Source organism: Phaseolus vulgaris, chromosome 5 (genome assembly GCF_000499845.2).
Source record: "Phaseolus vulgaris cultivar G19833 chromosome 5, P. vulgaris v2.0, whole genome shotgun sequence".
NCBI lineage: Eukaryota > Viridiplantae > Streptophyta > Magnoliopsida > Fabales > Fabaceae > Phaseolus > Phaseolus vulgaris.
Window position 1 is genome coordinate 31399792 of NC_023755.2, and position 14934 is coordinate 31414725.

Sequence of the window (14934 nt, forward strand, 5' to 3'; positions counted from 1 at the left end):
AAAGTCATTCTTAAGTCTCTCTCTCCAAAGGAAGTTCATGAGGACCAAGTTAAAATGAGAGAAAAGAGAGAGAAAGAAAATGATATAAAAAATTCCAAGAGAAGCCTTCTCATGTCCACACAACAAGTTACAAAGGTAATAGTTACTCAAAAGCCTATTTTTTTAGCTATTCCTAGGACTATTGGATGTGAGTCGGCTAAGGATAGTCCCACATGTTTGGACAATTTGGTAAAAGAATATGAAGATATGTTTCAAGATCCTCCTAAAGGCTTGGGCTTTGGGCTTGGGCCTCATCTTTTGCAAAGACTAATAAAAAGAACTTTAAATGCTTTGGCCCTTGTCCATTTCTTCTATTGATAACATATTTTTGATTCTCATCAATTGGGATGGCGTGCTACTTAAGTCAAAAAGCAAGAAGTCCTAAGCGTCAGCTAAGAGTTAGTCATGGAAGCGTTGTTAGCAAAGGACGCGAGTCAAGAAGTACGAGTAAGCACGTGAAGCAGAAGGTGCAAGTAAGAAACAGATAAAGTTAAAAGTTAAACGTTGGCATAAAAATTACAAGTTCATGAGGTTACAAGGTAAAAACATAAAGCCTAAGATCGATCAAGGGGACGAGGCACTATGTTACCATCAGCCACATAGTTGTCCGGAGTGAAGAAGGTGATGTCCACCTCAGGGTGCTTGCACGCCACCTGAGCCAAGGCATCCTCAAACTCAGCACCATAGGCCTCTATGCCATCATGGTCAAGAGAGTGGTGTACTCCTGTCCTTGCTCATGGAGTTTCTTGTTGGCGTCGCGTTCAACCTTTCGAACCACCCTCAACTCTTCCGTGAGGGCGTTCTCTTTGGTGAGGAAACGTCGTTCTTGTTGGGCCAACTCCTCCTTCAGCTTGGCCACCTCATCCACCATGGCTTGACGTTGGACCAATTCTTCTTTCAGCTTGGCCACCTCGTCAGCCATGGTTTGTTTCTCCTTAGCAGCCTGCTCCCGGTAGTCATGAGGTTGAGCAATAAGGCCCTCAAGGCCGCAGAACACGCTTTCCATCAACGCATCTTCAGTTGCGGAGTTTCCAGCTTTAGCCTGTCGCCAACCCCTTAGGAAGTGCTGAACAGCGCTGGAGAGTTCAAGGGCGGTTGCAGGAGCGGATTCTGCGGTAGTCCCCACTGCCTCCTCGAGAGTAAGAGGAGGTGGAGGGGAGGAGGCCCTCAGGGGATCATCTTGAGCATCGGAGGGGCGCCTAGCAGAAGAAGAGTGGGAAGTGGCCACCCTATTTGTCTTCCTCCTCTTGAAGGCAGGGCCCCCAACAGATTCTTCCTCTTCATCAGAGTCAATGAGCACCACACCCTCGTCCTCTCCCAAGGGGGCTTGGGGTGAGGCAACTCTAACCATGGCCAAGGGGATAGCTTCGATTGGAGCTGCAGAGTTAGGAGCATCCTTTGGAGAGCTAGGGGTGGAGGTTGCTTGGGTTGATGCAGCTGAAGGCATGGTGGTGGAGGTGGGGGCGCGAAAGGACTTGCCTTACTGGCAGCACCACCACGAGACAAAAGTCCAGCGAACCTAGCACGCTTTTCTTCAGTCATCACCATGGCTGCACCAGGAAAAAGCAAGTTAAAGCATGCACAGTTAGAGATGAATGAGGAAGTTATGCAGAGTATGTGGGTAGAGGAATGGCGAAGGGAACCTATACCCAAGTGTTTGGCAAGGGCGGCGGGGTCGCGCCCATGCTTGATAAGTTCAGCAGTGTTGAAGATCATGCCCAGGCTGGCCAAAACCTGACATGTTTCGCGACTAGCCAAGGAGAGCTCATCCAAAGTTTTAGCTTTGTTGAACTTGAGCTCCTCCACCCAGTATAGGGGGAAGTCATCAAGAGCTGGGCGGTCGTGGTCAGAGGCGCACACTCTGAAGAATTTCCCCCTGAATCCTTTATAGGATTGTTGAAAGAGGGAGAAAAGCACCCTCCCAGTCACGCCGCTAAGGCTCACCCAGAGGTTGTTCCCAGGGCTTTTTGCCTCGAAGAAGTGGAGGAAGACGTCCACTGAGGGTGTGAGGCCAAAGTACCCCATGAGAAGGGAGAAGGCCCAGATGAAGACCCAGCTATTGGGGTGTAGCTGGGCAGGCGCCACGTTTAGCTCTATGAGTAGCTCCCTTTCGAAGTTGTTGAAGGGAAGACGTTGCCCTACGCGTTTGAATACGGTTTGGTAGAAGAAGAAAGGTTCCCCGTTGTCATTACTTCTAGTAGTACTTTTATTGTTTTGATTGTTTCTTGCTTTGGTGTCATATAATTTTCTGAATTGATGTTGATCCTTTGTGCATTTTCTTTTTAGAATTGAGTTCATACTTGTATTCTAGACCTATACAAGTTCCAATACATCATTTTCTATTATGTCTTTGCTAGTTCATCATCCTATTAGGATTCCTCTGTTTCTGAAAAAAAGTGCTTACTGTTTTTCCTTATTGCAATTGATTTACTTACTGGAAAATTCTGAAATTCTGGATTTGAGATATTCAAAGTGTTAAAAAAGAATAGAAAAAAGAATCATTCAAAAATACGAAGTACACAAAAAATGATAAATAAAATAAAAAAAAGTGTACAATTCTGCCGAAAAAAATACGGTAATCTGGCAGCGATTTTGAAAAATTTATTTCTCTCAATTGGCTTACTGTTTTTAATTGATTCCAGTGCCATTATTGAGTTAACATCTTGAAGTTTCTGTGGTTTAAATTTCATAATCCAGTTCGCTCTACATCATTCCATTTAAATCAGTGAATATCAAGCACAGTTTGCCTTTTTAAAAAAAAAAAATTTCCAGTAGCTAATTTTTTGTTTTCTTCATCTACACTAGAACTTTTCCTTAAGTATTCTTTTGTGTGCCTACTTTTCTCATTGAGTTCTTTATTTTCTTGATTGTCTTTCATTCTTACTCTTTGATTTTGTCTCACATATAGTTTTCCTTTTGCAATTACCTTTCTTTGCTTATACCTTTTCTTGTTTATCTTTATTGTTTCATTGGTTTTGTGGTGGTTGCTTTTGAGATTGGTGTGCTTGCTTTGACATCTTTCATTTGAGGATTCCAAGGCCTCAAGATCAGATTGGTGCAAGAACATTATTTCTTTGAGAGTGACCTCTTTTTCTACCTCATTTCACTTCGGCAGTTTCAATTGCAAAGCTCACTGTTTTTGCTAATTTTTTAACTTGTTTGCTGTTTTGTGTGTTTGCTGTTTTTAATTACAAATGGCTGGATTTTCAAGTGATGCATCCTACAAGCAGAATTCTCCTTTCAAAGCTTCAATTCTTGGTGAATTACATGAAGCTCAAAGAACAATTAGACGGTTGGAGGAGAAAATGCAAAAGATGGAGGTCCAACAAGCTAGACCATCTCCTTCTATCCATGATGGACATCATTCTCATAGACCATCTTCAAGAGCTTCTTCAAATGATGTTGGCCGTGAAGATGAGCATAGGAGAAGGAGACCTCCACCCCAAGTCCATGGACAAAGACATCATCACCAAGGGGAAAGAATTCACTACGGCAATGGCTCCTATCATGATGCAAAGTCCAAGCTTCCTTCGGTCAAGTTACCTTGTTTTAATGGTTCTAGTGATCCAAATGTATATTTAGATTGGGAGGCTAAGTGTGAACAAATTTTTGAGATCCATGAGATCCAAGATGAGCATAAGCTCAAGCTAGCCACCCTAGAGTTTAGTGATTATGCCATGAAATGGTGGCATGGAATTGTAAAGGACATTATCTATCACAAGGGTCCTCCCGTGGACTCTTGGAACTCTTTAAAGGATCACATGCGCGCTAGGTTTGTGCCCCCACATTTTAGGAAAGACCTCATGTTGAGACTCCAACGGTTTCAACAAGGCACGCTAAATGTGGATGAATATTATAAGGAGCTTGAGACGCTTGTGCTTAAAATTGAATTAGAAGAAAGTGAAGAAGCCATGGTTGCTAGGTTTGTGAGTGGTCTTAGGAAGGATATTCAAGACATTGTTGAGTTACAAGAGTATTCATCATTGGGCTCTTTAGTTCATCTTGCAATGAAGGTGGAAGCCCAACTTGCAAAGAAAAACTCTTTCAAAAATGCTTCCAATGATGGATACTACTCCAAGTCTTGGAGAAACAAAACTTCTTTTTCTAAACATCCTTCCAAAGATTATTCTTTCAAACCCAAGGAATCTAAGCCATCAACTTCTAGACCAAAGTCTCCCACTAGAACATCTAATACTAAATGCTTTAAATGTATGGGTTATGGTCATATTGCTGCAAATTGTCCTTCCAAACGAAGTATGTACATGCATGAGGGCATTGTAGTTAGTGAGCATGATTCGGATTCTCCTAAGCATTCATTGCATTCTCATGCATCTAGTGAGGAAGAGAGTGAATGTCCACTTGAAGGGGAATTGTTAGTTGTGAGAAGACTTCTTGGACAAGTTTCACAACCTTTTGATGAAAGTCAAAGGGAAAATATTTTCCATACAAGATGTCTTATTCAAAACAACATTTGTTCCTTGATAGTGGATGGGGGTAGTTGTGCAAATGTGGCTAGTACAAGAGTAGTAGATAAGCTTGGATTGCCTACTATCTCTCATACAAAGCCCTACAAATTACAATGGCTTAGTGAAGTAGGAGAAATAATTGTTAATAAACAAATCCTCATCCATTTCTCCATTGGAAAATACAAAGATGAGGTATTATGTGATGTTGTGCCCATGGAAGCTACTCATGTTCTTTTGGGAAGGCCTTGGCAATTTGATAGAAAAGTTTTACATGATGGCTTTACCAACAAACTATCTTTTGAATTCCATGGTCACAAGGTTACTTTAAAATCTCTCTCTCCAAGAGAAGTCCATGAGGACCAAGTTATCATGAAGAAAAAGAGGGAGAGTGAAAAAGATAAAAAAGATAAGAGTTCTAAGCCTACACTCCTTGTGTCTAGGCGTGAAATTGAAAGGGAAATAGTGGCTCATCATCCTCTTTTTTTAGCCATCCCTAGAACTCTTAGAGTAGAATCACTTGTTGATAGTTCTCATTGCTTGGAAAATTTGGTAGAAGAGTTCCAAGATGTGTTTCAAGATCCTCCAAATGGACTTCCACCTTTGAGAGGGATTGAGCACCAAATTGATTTGATACCGGGCTCTTCTTTACCAAATCGTCCAGCATATAGGACCAATCCAAGTGAAACCAAGGAAATTCGCCAACAAGTGGAGGCTTTGATTGAGAAAGGGTGGGTGCAAGATAGCATGAGTCCTTGTGCTATGCCTATCATCTTAGTGCCAAAAAAGGATGGCACATGGCGAATGTGTTCGGATTGTAGGGCCATAAATAACATAACCATTAAGTATAGGCATCCCATACCTAGACTAGATGATTTGTTGGATGAATTACATGGTTCTAAAATCTTTTCAAAGATTGATCTTAAAAGCGGCTACAATCAAATCCGTATCAAACCGGGTGATGAATGGAAGACGGCTTTTAAGACCAACTTTGGTTTATATGAGTGGTTAGTTATGCCTTTTGGTTTAACTAATGCACCAAGTACCTTCATGCGCCTCATGCATCATGTTCTTAGACCTTTCATTGGTAAGTTTGTTGTGGTTTACTTTGATGACATTCTCATTTATAGCTTATCTTTGAATGACCATAGGTTGCATGTTAGGCAAGTTTTGGAAACCCTTAGGAAGGAACATTTGTATGCTAACCTTGCTAAATATATGTTTGCTCTTGATCATATAGAATTCCTAGGGTTTGTTGTGAGTTGTAAAGGGGTCCATGTGGACAAAACAAAGGTGGTGGCCATTCAAAATTGGCCTACACCGAAATCTTTGAATGAGGTCCGAAGTTTTCATGGGCTTGCTTCTTTCTATAGAAGATTTGTCCCAAACTTTGGTACCATTGCCGCACCACTCAATGACATAGTGAAAAAGGATGTGGTCTTTCATTGGGGAGAAGCACAACAAAATGCTTTTGATACTTTGAAAGAAAAATTGACTAATGCTCCCATCTTGGCCCTTCCTAATTTCACTAAGACATTTGAGATTGAGTGTGATGCTTCAAGCATAGGTATTGGGGCTGTTCTCCTTCAAGAGGGCCACCCCATAGCCTATTTTAGTGAGAAATTGAAGGGAAGTCATCTCAACTATTCCACCTATGATAAGGAATTATATGCACTTGTTAGGGCTTTGTTTACTTGGCAACACTATCTTTTTCCTAAAGAGTTTGTGATACATAGTGATCATGAATCTCTTAAATATTTGAAAAGCCAAAACAAACTTAACAAGAGGCATGCTAAGTGGGTGGAATTCATTGAGCAATTTCCTTATGTGATCAAACACAAGCAAGGCAAAATAAATATTGTGGCGGATGCTCTTTCTAAAAGATACACCTTGCTAAATCTTTTAACCTCTCAATATCTTGGTTTTGATCACATTAAGGAACTTTATCATGATGACCTTGATTTTTCTCCCATCTATCAAGAGTGTCTTAAAGGAGGACACAAAGACTTTTTTATTCAAGATGGCTTTCTTTTTAAAGGAAAACGTCTTTGTGTTCCCCAAAGCTCTATTAGATTATCTCTTGTTAGAGAAGCTCATGAGGGGGGTTTAATGGGACATTTTGGGGTTGCTAAAACTTTGGATGTGTTGCATGAACATTTCTTTTGGCCACATATGCATAAACATGTTCATAGTTTGTGTGATAAATGCATAGCTTGCCGCAAAGCTAAGTCTAAAATGCATCCCCATGGTCTTTATACTCCTCTTCCTATCCCTTCAATGCCTTGGGTAGATATATCTATGGATTTCATCTTAGGCTTACCCAAGACATCAAAGGGAAAGGACTCCATTTTTGTGGTAGTGGATCGTTTTTCAAAGATGGCTCACTTTATTCCTTGCCACAAAGTGGATGATGCATGTCACATTGCAAACCTCTTCTTTCAAAAAGTGGTTCGCTTGCATGGGATTCCTAGGTCTATAGTGTCCGATAGAGATCCTAAGTTCTTGAGTCACTTTTGGAAGACCTTGTGGGGCAAGCTTGGAACTAAGCTTTTATTTTCTACCACTTGCCACCCACAAACGGATGGTCAAACCGAGGTGGTGAATAGAACTTTGGGACAACTATTGAGATGCTTTATTTCGGGGAATCCTAGAGTGTGGGAGAATTTACTACCCCATGTTGAGTTTTCATATAACCGAGTAGTAAATTCTACCACCTCCCATTCTCCTTTTGAGGTGGTCTATGGGTTTAATCCCCTAACACCTCTTGATCTTCTTCCTATTCCCCTTCTTGGAGATGTCTTGTGCAAAGATGGGGACGAAAAGGCTTCTTTTGTGAAAACTTTGCATAAAGACATCAAGAAGAGAATTGAGAAGAAGGTTGGCAAGTATGCTGAACTTGCCAATAAAAGGAGAAAAGCATTGTTGTTTGATGAGGGCGATTGGGTTTGGCTTCACTTGAGGAAGGATCGTTTTCCTACTCAAAGGAAGTCCAAACTAATGCCTCGAGGGGATGGACCTTTCCAAGTCCTCAAGAGGATTAATGACAATGCTTATGAGTTAGATATGCCTGATACATTCTTAGGTAGTCATACTTTTAATGTCAGCGATCTAACTCCCTTTTCTGTAGGTCTCCAGAATTCGTGGTCGAATTCTCTCCAACTCGGGGAGTATGATGGAGATCAAGCTCAAGAGGACATGGAGGCCAATCAACAAGATCAAGAAGAGGTGGAGGCACAAATGGAGGACGCCCATGGAGGTCAAAGTCCACCTCAAAGGATTACAAGAAGCATGTTCAAAGCTTTGGGAGCTAGAGGACATTTATTTTCTCTTTTTGTAATTTCTTTAGTTGAAGGTGCTTAGAGGGAAACATTAGAAACCTCTTTTGTTTTAGCATCTTTTAGGCTTTAGTTAGGAGCTTTAGGAGGGGGGTGTATTAGTAGATAGGTGTAGGTGTAGTTTTTGGGAGGTGTCATAGTAGAAAAAGGTCACACCTCCCATGTGACTTGTTTTTTGTGGGAATTTCAAATGAGTTTATTTGAAATTTCCCACCTATTTTTTTCAGCACCTTAGGCTATAAATAGAGGTGCTTCCTTTGTAAAATTCAGATTGGAATTAATCTAAGAAAACTCTACTCAAATTTTGAGTGAACTTTGGAGAGCTTTGAGCCTTCTTCTCTAGTCTTATCTTGATGGATCATTGGAGTCCTCAAGTGGCGGCATCACTCTCATCTAGGAGCATTCCACACTTCTAGTGGCGAGATCATCCAACATTCTTCCATCTTCATGAGCACTCTCTTCTCCTTCCTTTCTTCTCTTTCTATTGTTTTTGTTAGCTTGTGTTCTTGAGTTTTGGTTTGGTGTTCTTGCTGTTTTTTTATGAGTTTTGGTTCAGCAGTTTTATATTTCAGTCCATTCATCTTGTTCCTTTGCTTTTCTTACTCTTTTGTTCGGTTCAATTTGACTAAAATTGGTTCATCCAAATGAGTTTGGGATTTGGTACTAGTTTTTGGTGAGTTCTTGTCTTAGAACAATGATCCAACTCTAAGAAAAGTGCCTCTATAATGTCCAACTCAAGGTGATTCCTAAGAAGGTCAAGAACCTTTCTCTATATGGCTATTGGAATCACATCACCCGTTGTTAGAACGACTGTCTACACAAACGGGTTCACCAGGGACGCATGGGCGAACGGAGATATGGGCATCGTGCTCCCTCCCAAACGCTTTCCCTACGGGTTCCCTTTTAAGGTGGTCCTTCCAATCTTTAGTTGAGGTAAGGGTTGAGGACTCAGCGAGAAGCCTATCAGAGGCCCAAAAGTAGGACTCTCTGTAGTTTACGAGAGGAGGTGGAGGGTTGGCAGTGGTCTTAGTTCGCGCCATGATCGAAGAAGCTAGGAAAAGAAAGGACAAAGGTTCAGCAAGGGGGGCTATGGTGTCAAAGTATGGAAAACACAGAAAACCCTACCCACGTGAGAAACAGGGGAACGAAAGACAAATGCAGAGAAAATGAGAAATGCATAGATTTAAATAGACTCAGGCAGTTCAATAGAGCAGAACATCAAGTGATAAGAGCGATGATCGAAGCAAAATGTTACCTTTGATGGTTGATCGGAGGGAAGTCCTGGCCTTGGAGGAAGATGAAGTGCAGGGAATCGCGAGGGAGAAGAAGAAGCCTGTGAGAGAATTTTTGCTTGATGGAACAATTCTTATGTTTTTGGGGTGTCTTAATGTAAACTTGAAGCGCAAACGACGTTAAGACTCAGCCGTTGGATCGAGCCACGTGTAAGCTGTTTAAACGTGGGCAGAGAAAGCTTTAGTGCACAGTGCACGGCCAATCGTGGAGTGCCACGTAAGAAAACCAGGCGTGGCCCTAGAGGGATGACCGGGCGTGGCCTTAGTCTCTTTGCTGGGTAAGTTGCCAGCTCGAGACTCGGGGGCTTGTGTACCATCCGGGTCTCGGTCATTGACCAAAGTCAGCATGGGACCCCTGAAGGAGGGGCCACGAGGAGGGTTCAGTTGGTTAGGAAGGAGCCTCATCAGGCTCACTTGTAAGAGGAACCGAGGAAGGGTCGGCTTGGGGGAAAGGTGAGGAGTCCTCGGCCCTCGGCACCCGAAGAGAAAGACGAGTCAGAAAGGTGGCTTGAAGGCCACATCCCAGCTATCCATATAGAGAGGCCCGAATCACAAAGACCATGCATGAAGGTGTAGGGAAGTGACAGTACGCCCCAACGCCAGAGAACCACTGGAAACTGATACAACTCGTTAGAGTCTCGTTCCAGGGGCGATCGACATGCATGGAACGTGAAGGGGCAGTATACGCTCAGTGTGGATGATCCCTCTGATATTGGGCGTATGAGTTGGCGCCTGAGTGATCATCTCGCGCCAGTTGCACTTCGAAAGGGCAGTCTCACGCACTGGAATCAACCTTAGCTTGGGTTACGATGACGTGAGGGCTTGCCTGCAGTGATGCTCGAGTCAGAGTCATCCACGTGGCAAAAGCGCTTAAGACAAAGGTATATAAGCCTTTCTGAAAGGCTTAGAAAGGTACGCTTTTCACACTTTACACACAAGTGATCTGAGAACCAGAGAGAATTCAGTTACGCACTTCCCTGAGCACGGTGTTAGTTGTGTTCTGTTACGGAGGTGCAACGGTGTTTTCTGCCATAACTGAATTGAGCGTCGGAGTGCAAACGGCCGCGAGGGCGCCCATTTGTCTCTTTGTTTCAGGTATTCACGACGGCGGATGGTGAAGATTGGAACGAAGGCAAAGGAGTCCTTGAAACGCAGTTCGTAGCACGAAGGTGATCGAGTCAACCGGTAGGAACATTTTGCACTTTAAATTAATTTCTAGTTGCTTGGAGTCATGGAGTTTTGCTTTCTTATATTGCAGTAGGATGAAAGGTGTTAGAGATTGAGTTTTCACTCAAGTTTTATCCAAATCACACTAGTCTCACCTTCATCATTATCAGGTGGTAATAGTTTTTAAGCTGGAGAGCACCAGATTCAGAATGAAAATTTTAATGAACCAGGTACAACCCTGATTTTACTATTTGACATCAAGTGGAGTAATTGAAAATGCATACAAATTTATTTTATAATGAAAATACTCATAGTTAACTTCTCACAAGATGAGGTCATAGTGGAATTCTCCTCCCAAAATGGTGGTTGGTGAAATAAGAGGGTTATAGTAGGGAACTCGTTTTGCTTTGTTATTTCGTGCATGTTAAGCTCAGCAGATATGTAGTTATATAGTAAAAAGTAACACCTTCAAATTGTGTAGTGTTGTATGCACATCTTCGTATGCCACGCTTAGACTAGTATTAGGTCTCACAATTTTTAGAACCCATAGGGGACTCTGACATGGTTCACCACCATACATATATGTTAAAATTAAAGGCCTTAAACAAGAGGGGGGTGAATTGTTTACAAACGTTTTTTGCAAAGATTGAAGGTATGAAGAAAGTCAAAGAAGAATCACAGCCAAATGAATAAAAGAACACTTGATATAAATTAGGTTTAGTTGAATTCCAAAAATTCAACCAATTGTTTCTGCGATTCAACCGGTTGTTTTTATCAGTAAAATATAAAAACAACTAAAAGCAGTTATAAAAGAGTTAAGGGAGAGAAAGAATCACACAAACAGTTTTATATTGGTTCCCTCTTACACCAAGAGTTACATCCAATTCCAAGAAACCTCTGGGTATCCACTAAGTAATCAAAAACCAGATTACAAACACACAACCACCAAAGAAGTGATCTTGATCCCCTCAAGAACACACACTTCCTTTGGCACACCACAGATCAGAACACCCTCTGACTCTGTGAACACCAGTACTTACAGAATTACAAATGAAGAAAGAAATAGGATTGATCACACCTAGTACAAATCAAATCAAAGTACACAGCAAGTCCTACTTCATTCTTAGAGAAATATCCAAAGCCTTAAGCAATCTTGGAGAAAACTTGATTTCACAAATTGATCTTGTGAAGTTAATGCTAGAAGCGTAAAACAGAACATTTATACTCCAATTAGAAGTTGAAAACTTTTATTATAGAAGCCAAATCAGTTTCAAATCATTTAAAACATATTTAACTAACTTAACAAAATTTTGTTAAGGCAATTAAAAAAACAATCGATTGTTTTGTCAAAATAACCGATTGAATTGGTTTGACAGCAAAGTCAACCAAATTCAAATATGCTAAAACCAGTTTCAAAAACCTTAAGTATGAAACAATCTATTGAAACGATAAAACAACTGGTTGTTTTTCTGCTTCTACATAAAACACAATTTTCAAAAATATTTGAATTAAACCATTTTCGGATTCAAACTAAGAATGAATTAACAAATTTAAACTACCCTAGAACACACTGTTGAAGCTGGAGGAAGCTTCTTCCCTACCAAGGCTTGATGTGTGTTTGATGAAGAAAATGGCTTGGGTGCTTTGAAGATTGTAATAGGTTTTTAGATTCATTTGTAATTAGGCTTGTAAGTGTGTATGATTGCCTTTTGCTGTGTAACCTATCCTAGATGCCTAACCAAGTCTAGATCAAGCACATGATGTGGTTAAATGGTTTTTGAAAAGTCTTTTAAAATGTTTTTAACAGTTTTAAAACAGTACACAAATAAATCTGTTTTATGGAGAAAGAATCTGTTTATTTCTTCTCTGTTAAAAAGGCTTTCATTAAATGGTTTTGAAAAGCTTTTTTAAATGGTTTTAACAGTTTTAAAAACAGTACACAAATAAATCTGTTTTATGGAGAAAGAATCTGTTTATTTCTTCTCTGTTAAAAAGGCTTTTCTAAATTTCTGTTAAGGCACCAAGGGAAAGCTCAGTTCGTTATTTCAGTTAAGCTGAGCTGGCCTGTGTGTTATTCTTTAATTTGTTTCACTGAGAAAGAACAGGTTTATTCCTTGGTGAGTTAAAAGGTTTTTCACAAGTTAGTTAGGGCTCCAAAGGTACCACTCAGACAGTTATTTCTGTTAAGCTGAGTTGGCAGTTTTCACAAATAAATCTGTTAAGATTCAAAACTAAATCTGTTGTTTTCTTAACTGCTTTTCAACTGTTTTTTGAAAAGAAGTTAGAAATTGTTTTCTATATAAACAAAGTCTCTCTCACATGAATAAGTGCTGAGGAATTACGCTTTTAACAGAGATTAAACAATTTCCATGTGAGAAGAAGGATTGAAAAGAGTTTTTGAAAGGTTTCCAAAGAGATTTTCAAGTGTGCTTGTTCTAGGAAACCTTGAATCTTGGTGAAGGTGCTGGTGCAGTTTCTGCAGCAAATTGAACTACTGGTTTTGAGTTCTTGCATCTTCTTTTCAGGTGTAATCTTTCCTTTATTCTGTTTTGTAAAGGTGTAAGTGCTAGTCACTCCTTGATAGGGTTTCTTGGAGTGCAAGGTGTGCTGAAATAGGGTTTTTCAGCATTGTATGTGGTGTTCTTGTAGGGTTCAAGAACTGCTGGTTTTGTAAGTAATTGGCACTGTTTTTTAGTGAATTCCACCTTGGGGTAAGGTGAGACTGGATGTAGCTCTGTATGAGTGAACCAGTATAAAAACGTGTGTATCTTGCATTCTAATCCCTGCACTCTTTTCTGTCTTTGCTTAATCCTGTCAAGAACTAAATCTGTTCTTTTTAAATTGAATCTGTTAATTCTGGGTTAAGTGAAAATTGTTCTTCCTGTCTTGTTAAAGGTTTCTGATCATAAACAAGGTTGCTGCATATAATGGCTTAAGTGAATTGTGAACAAACTGACCATTCATTAAAACCTGTGAAAGGATCATTTTTCTTGAGATCTTGTGTTGTGTATTTTGGTTGATCTCTAAGCATAGCTATATCCTTTATCCTCACAATAATAAGCTGATCTGATTCTGTTCTGATTCTCTGCTGCTCACAATTTTACAGTGAACAAAATTCAGATTGTGCCAATACTGCTCTGAAAAATCAATCTGTTTCATGTAAAATCAATCTGTTCTTTTTGCCTCTGGAATACTGAAAAATTGTGTGTTCTTGCGAAAATTTTATAAGCTCAATTCACCCCTCCCCTCTTGAACTTAGACACTAATAGACCCAACACACACAACTAAGCTACAATTAGCCTTCAAGAAATTCATGGAGATTTGGAGTCATCAAAGTTCTTACTCAACAATATAAAGGAAACATGGGTTTAGGGTAAATTACCATTCTATCATTGAATAATTTATTTCCAATTAATTTATATGTGCAAATTTACTAATATACACAACTTTTTTTTTAGTATTTAGAAAGCTATAACTTGGTTTTCAATTTAAGAAAATGTCCTATGATTTCATATCTTAATCACAATTATTTATAATCTACAACATGTGATGTTGAGTTTCAGTGAAGTAAATTTGGGGAAAATTGATCCGGTGAAGAACGGATTCATTTGATCAAAGTGTTTATGCGTTTTCTTAATACATGAAGTTTCTGCGTTTTATTAAGACAGAATAAAAAGGTTAGGTTCGTTTTGGTCTCAAAAACCTTTTGGTGAATCTAATGTGTAGTAGTTTTGGAAATTGAATATATTTTAAATGTGATTGCAGATGTTATGACTGAGTTCATTGAAGGTCTAATGGAGACTTGTCTTGGACTGCACTATTTGGATGGCTTTCCTCCAGTGATCACACGACCCCGTGCAGCGAATGCATAACTTGTGTATTGGTGTGATAGTTGCTGAAGCATTTTTTGAATGTAGGTGAAGGTTGTGCTAAGGGCAGATGTTTCAATTGCAACATATGATAAGGTTGCAGTCATATCACGTGTGTGTCCATCCATTGGATGCTTTTACAGTTCATTTTTTTCAGTAGATGTTTCATTGGTATTTCTACTTAAAGCTTGTAGGTATTGTTATGATAATTTAGGAAATCTATTTGAGAAAAAGAAGTTGCAAGAGGGTGGAATAGGATATAGGAAATGATGGGTGGAAATAGAAATTTTCACCCTTGGAAACATTTAAAATGAAACTTCCTAGGATGGTTCTGCAACTTTATTTGTCCAACAGTTGCATAATTTTTACAAAGAAAATTGTTACATTTATATTTTACCCTACAGGGAGAGGAAGTGGGCATGAGCCTGGCCATGCTAGATTTGTGGGAAAAGGAATGCTTACAGCAGCAATTTGTGGAGATATATTTTCTTCTCCACCCCTTGATTCAATTCTAGTTGTATGCTTACTTCATAGTATTAGAATTGAATTGTATATCACTCTTTCAGTTATAAGCTGTTCCGGCCGGTTGACCTGGGTCGTCTTTATGCGTGGCTTGTCCTCACGAGCTAGGGCACCTTCGTTCTGCCTCGTCTATGAGTACCTGAAAAAGTGAACAAAGGGGCGCCCTCGCGGCCGTTTGCACTCCGACGCTCAAGTCAGCTAGCGAGAAACACCAAAGTCACTAGAAACTGTATGATAATCTCAATGA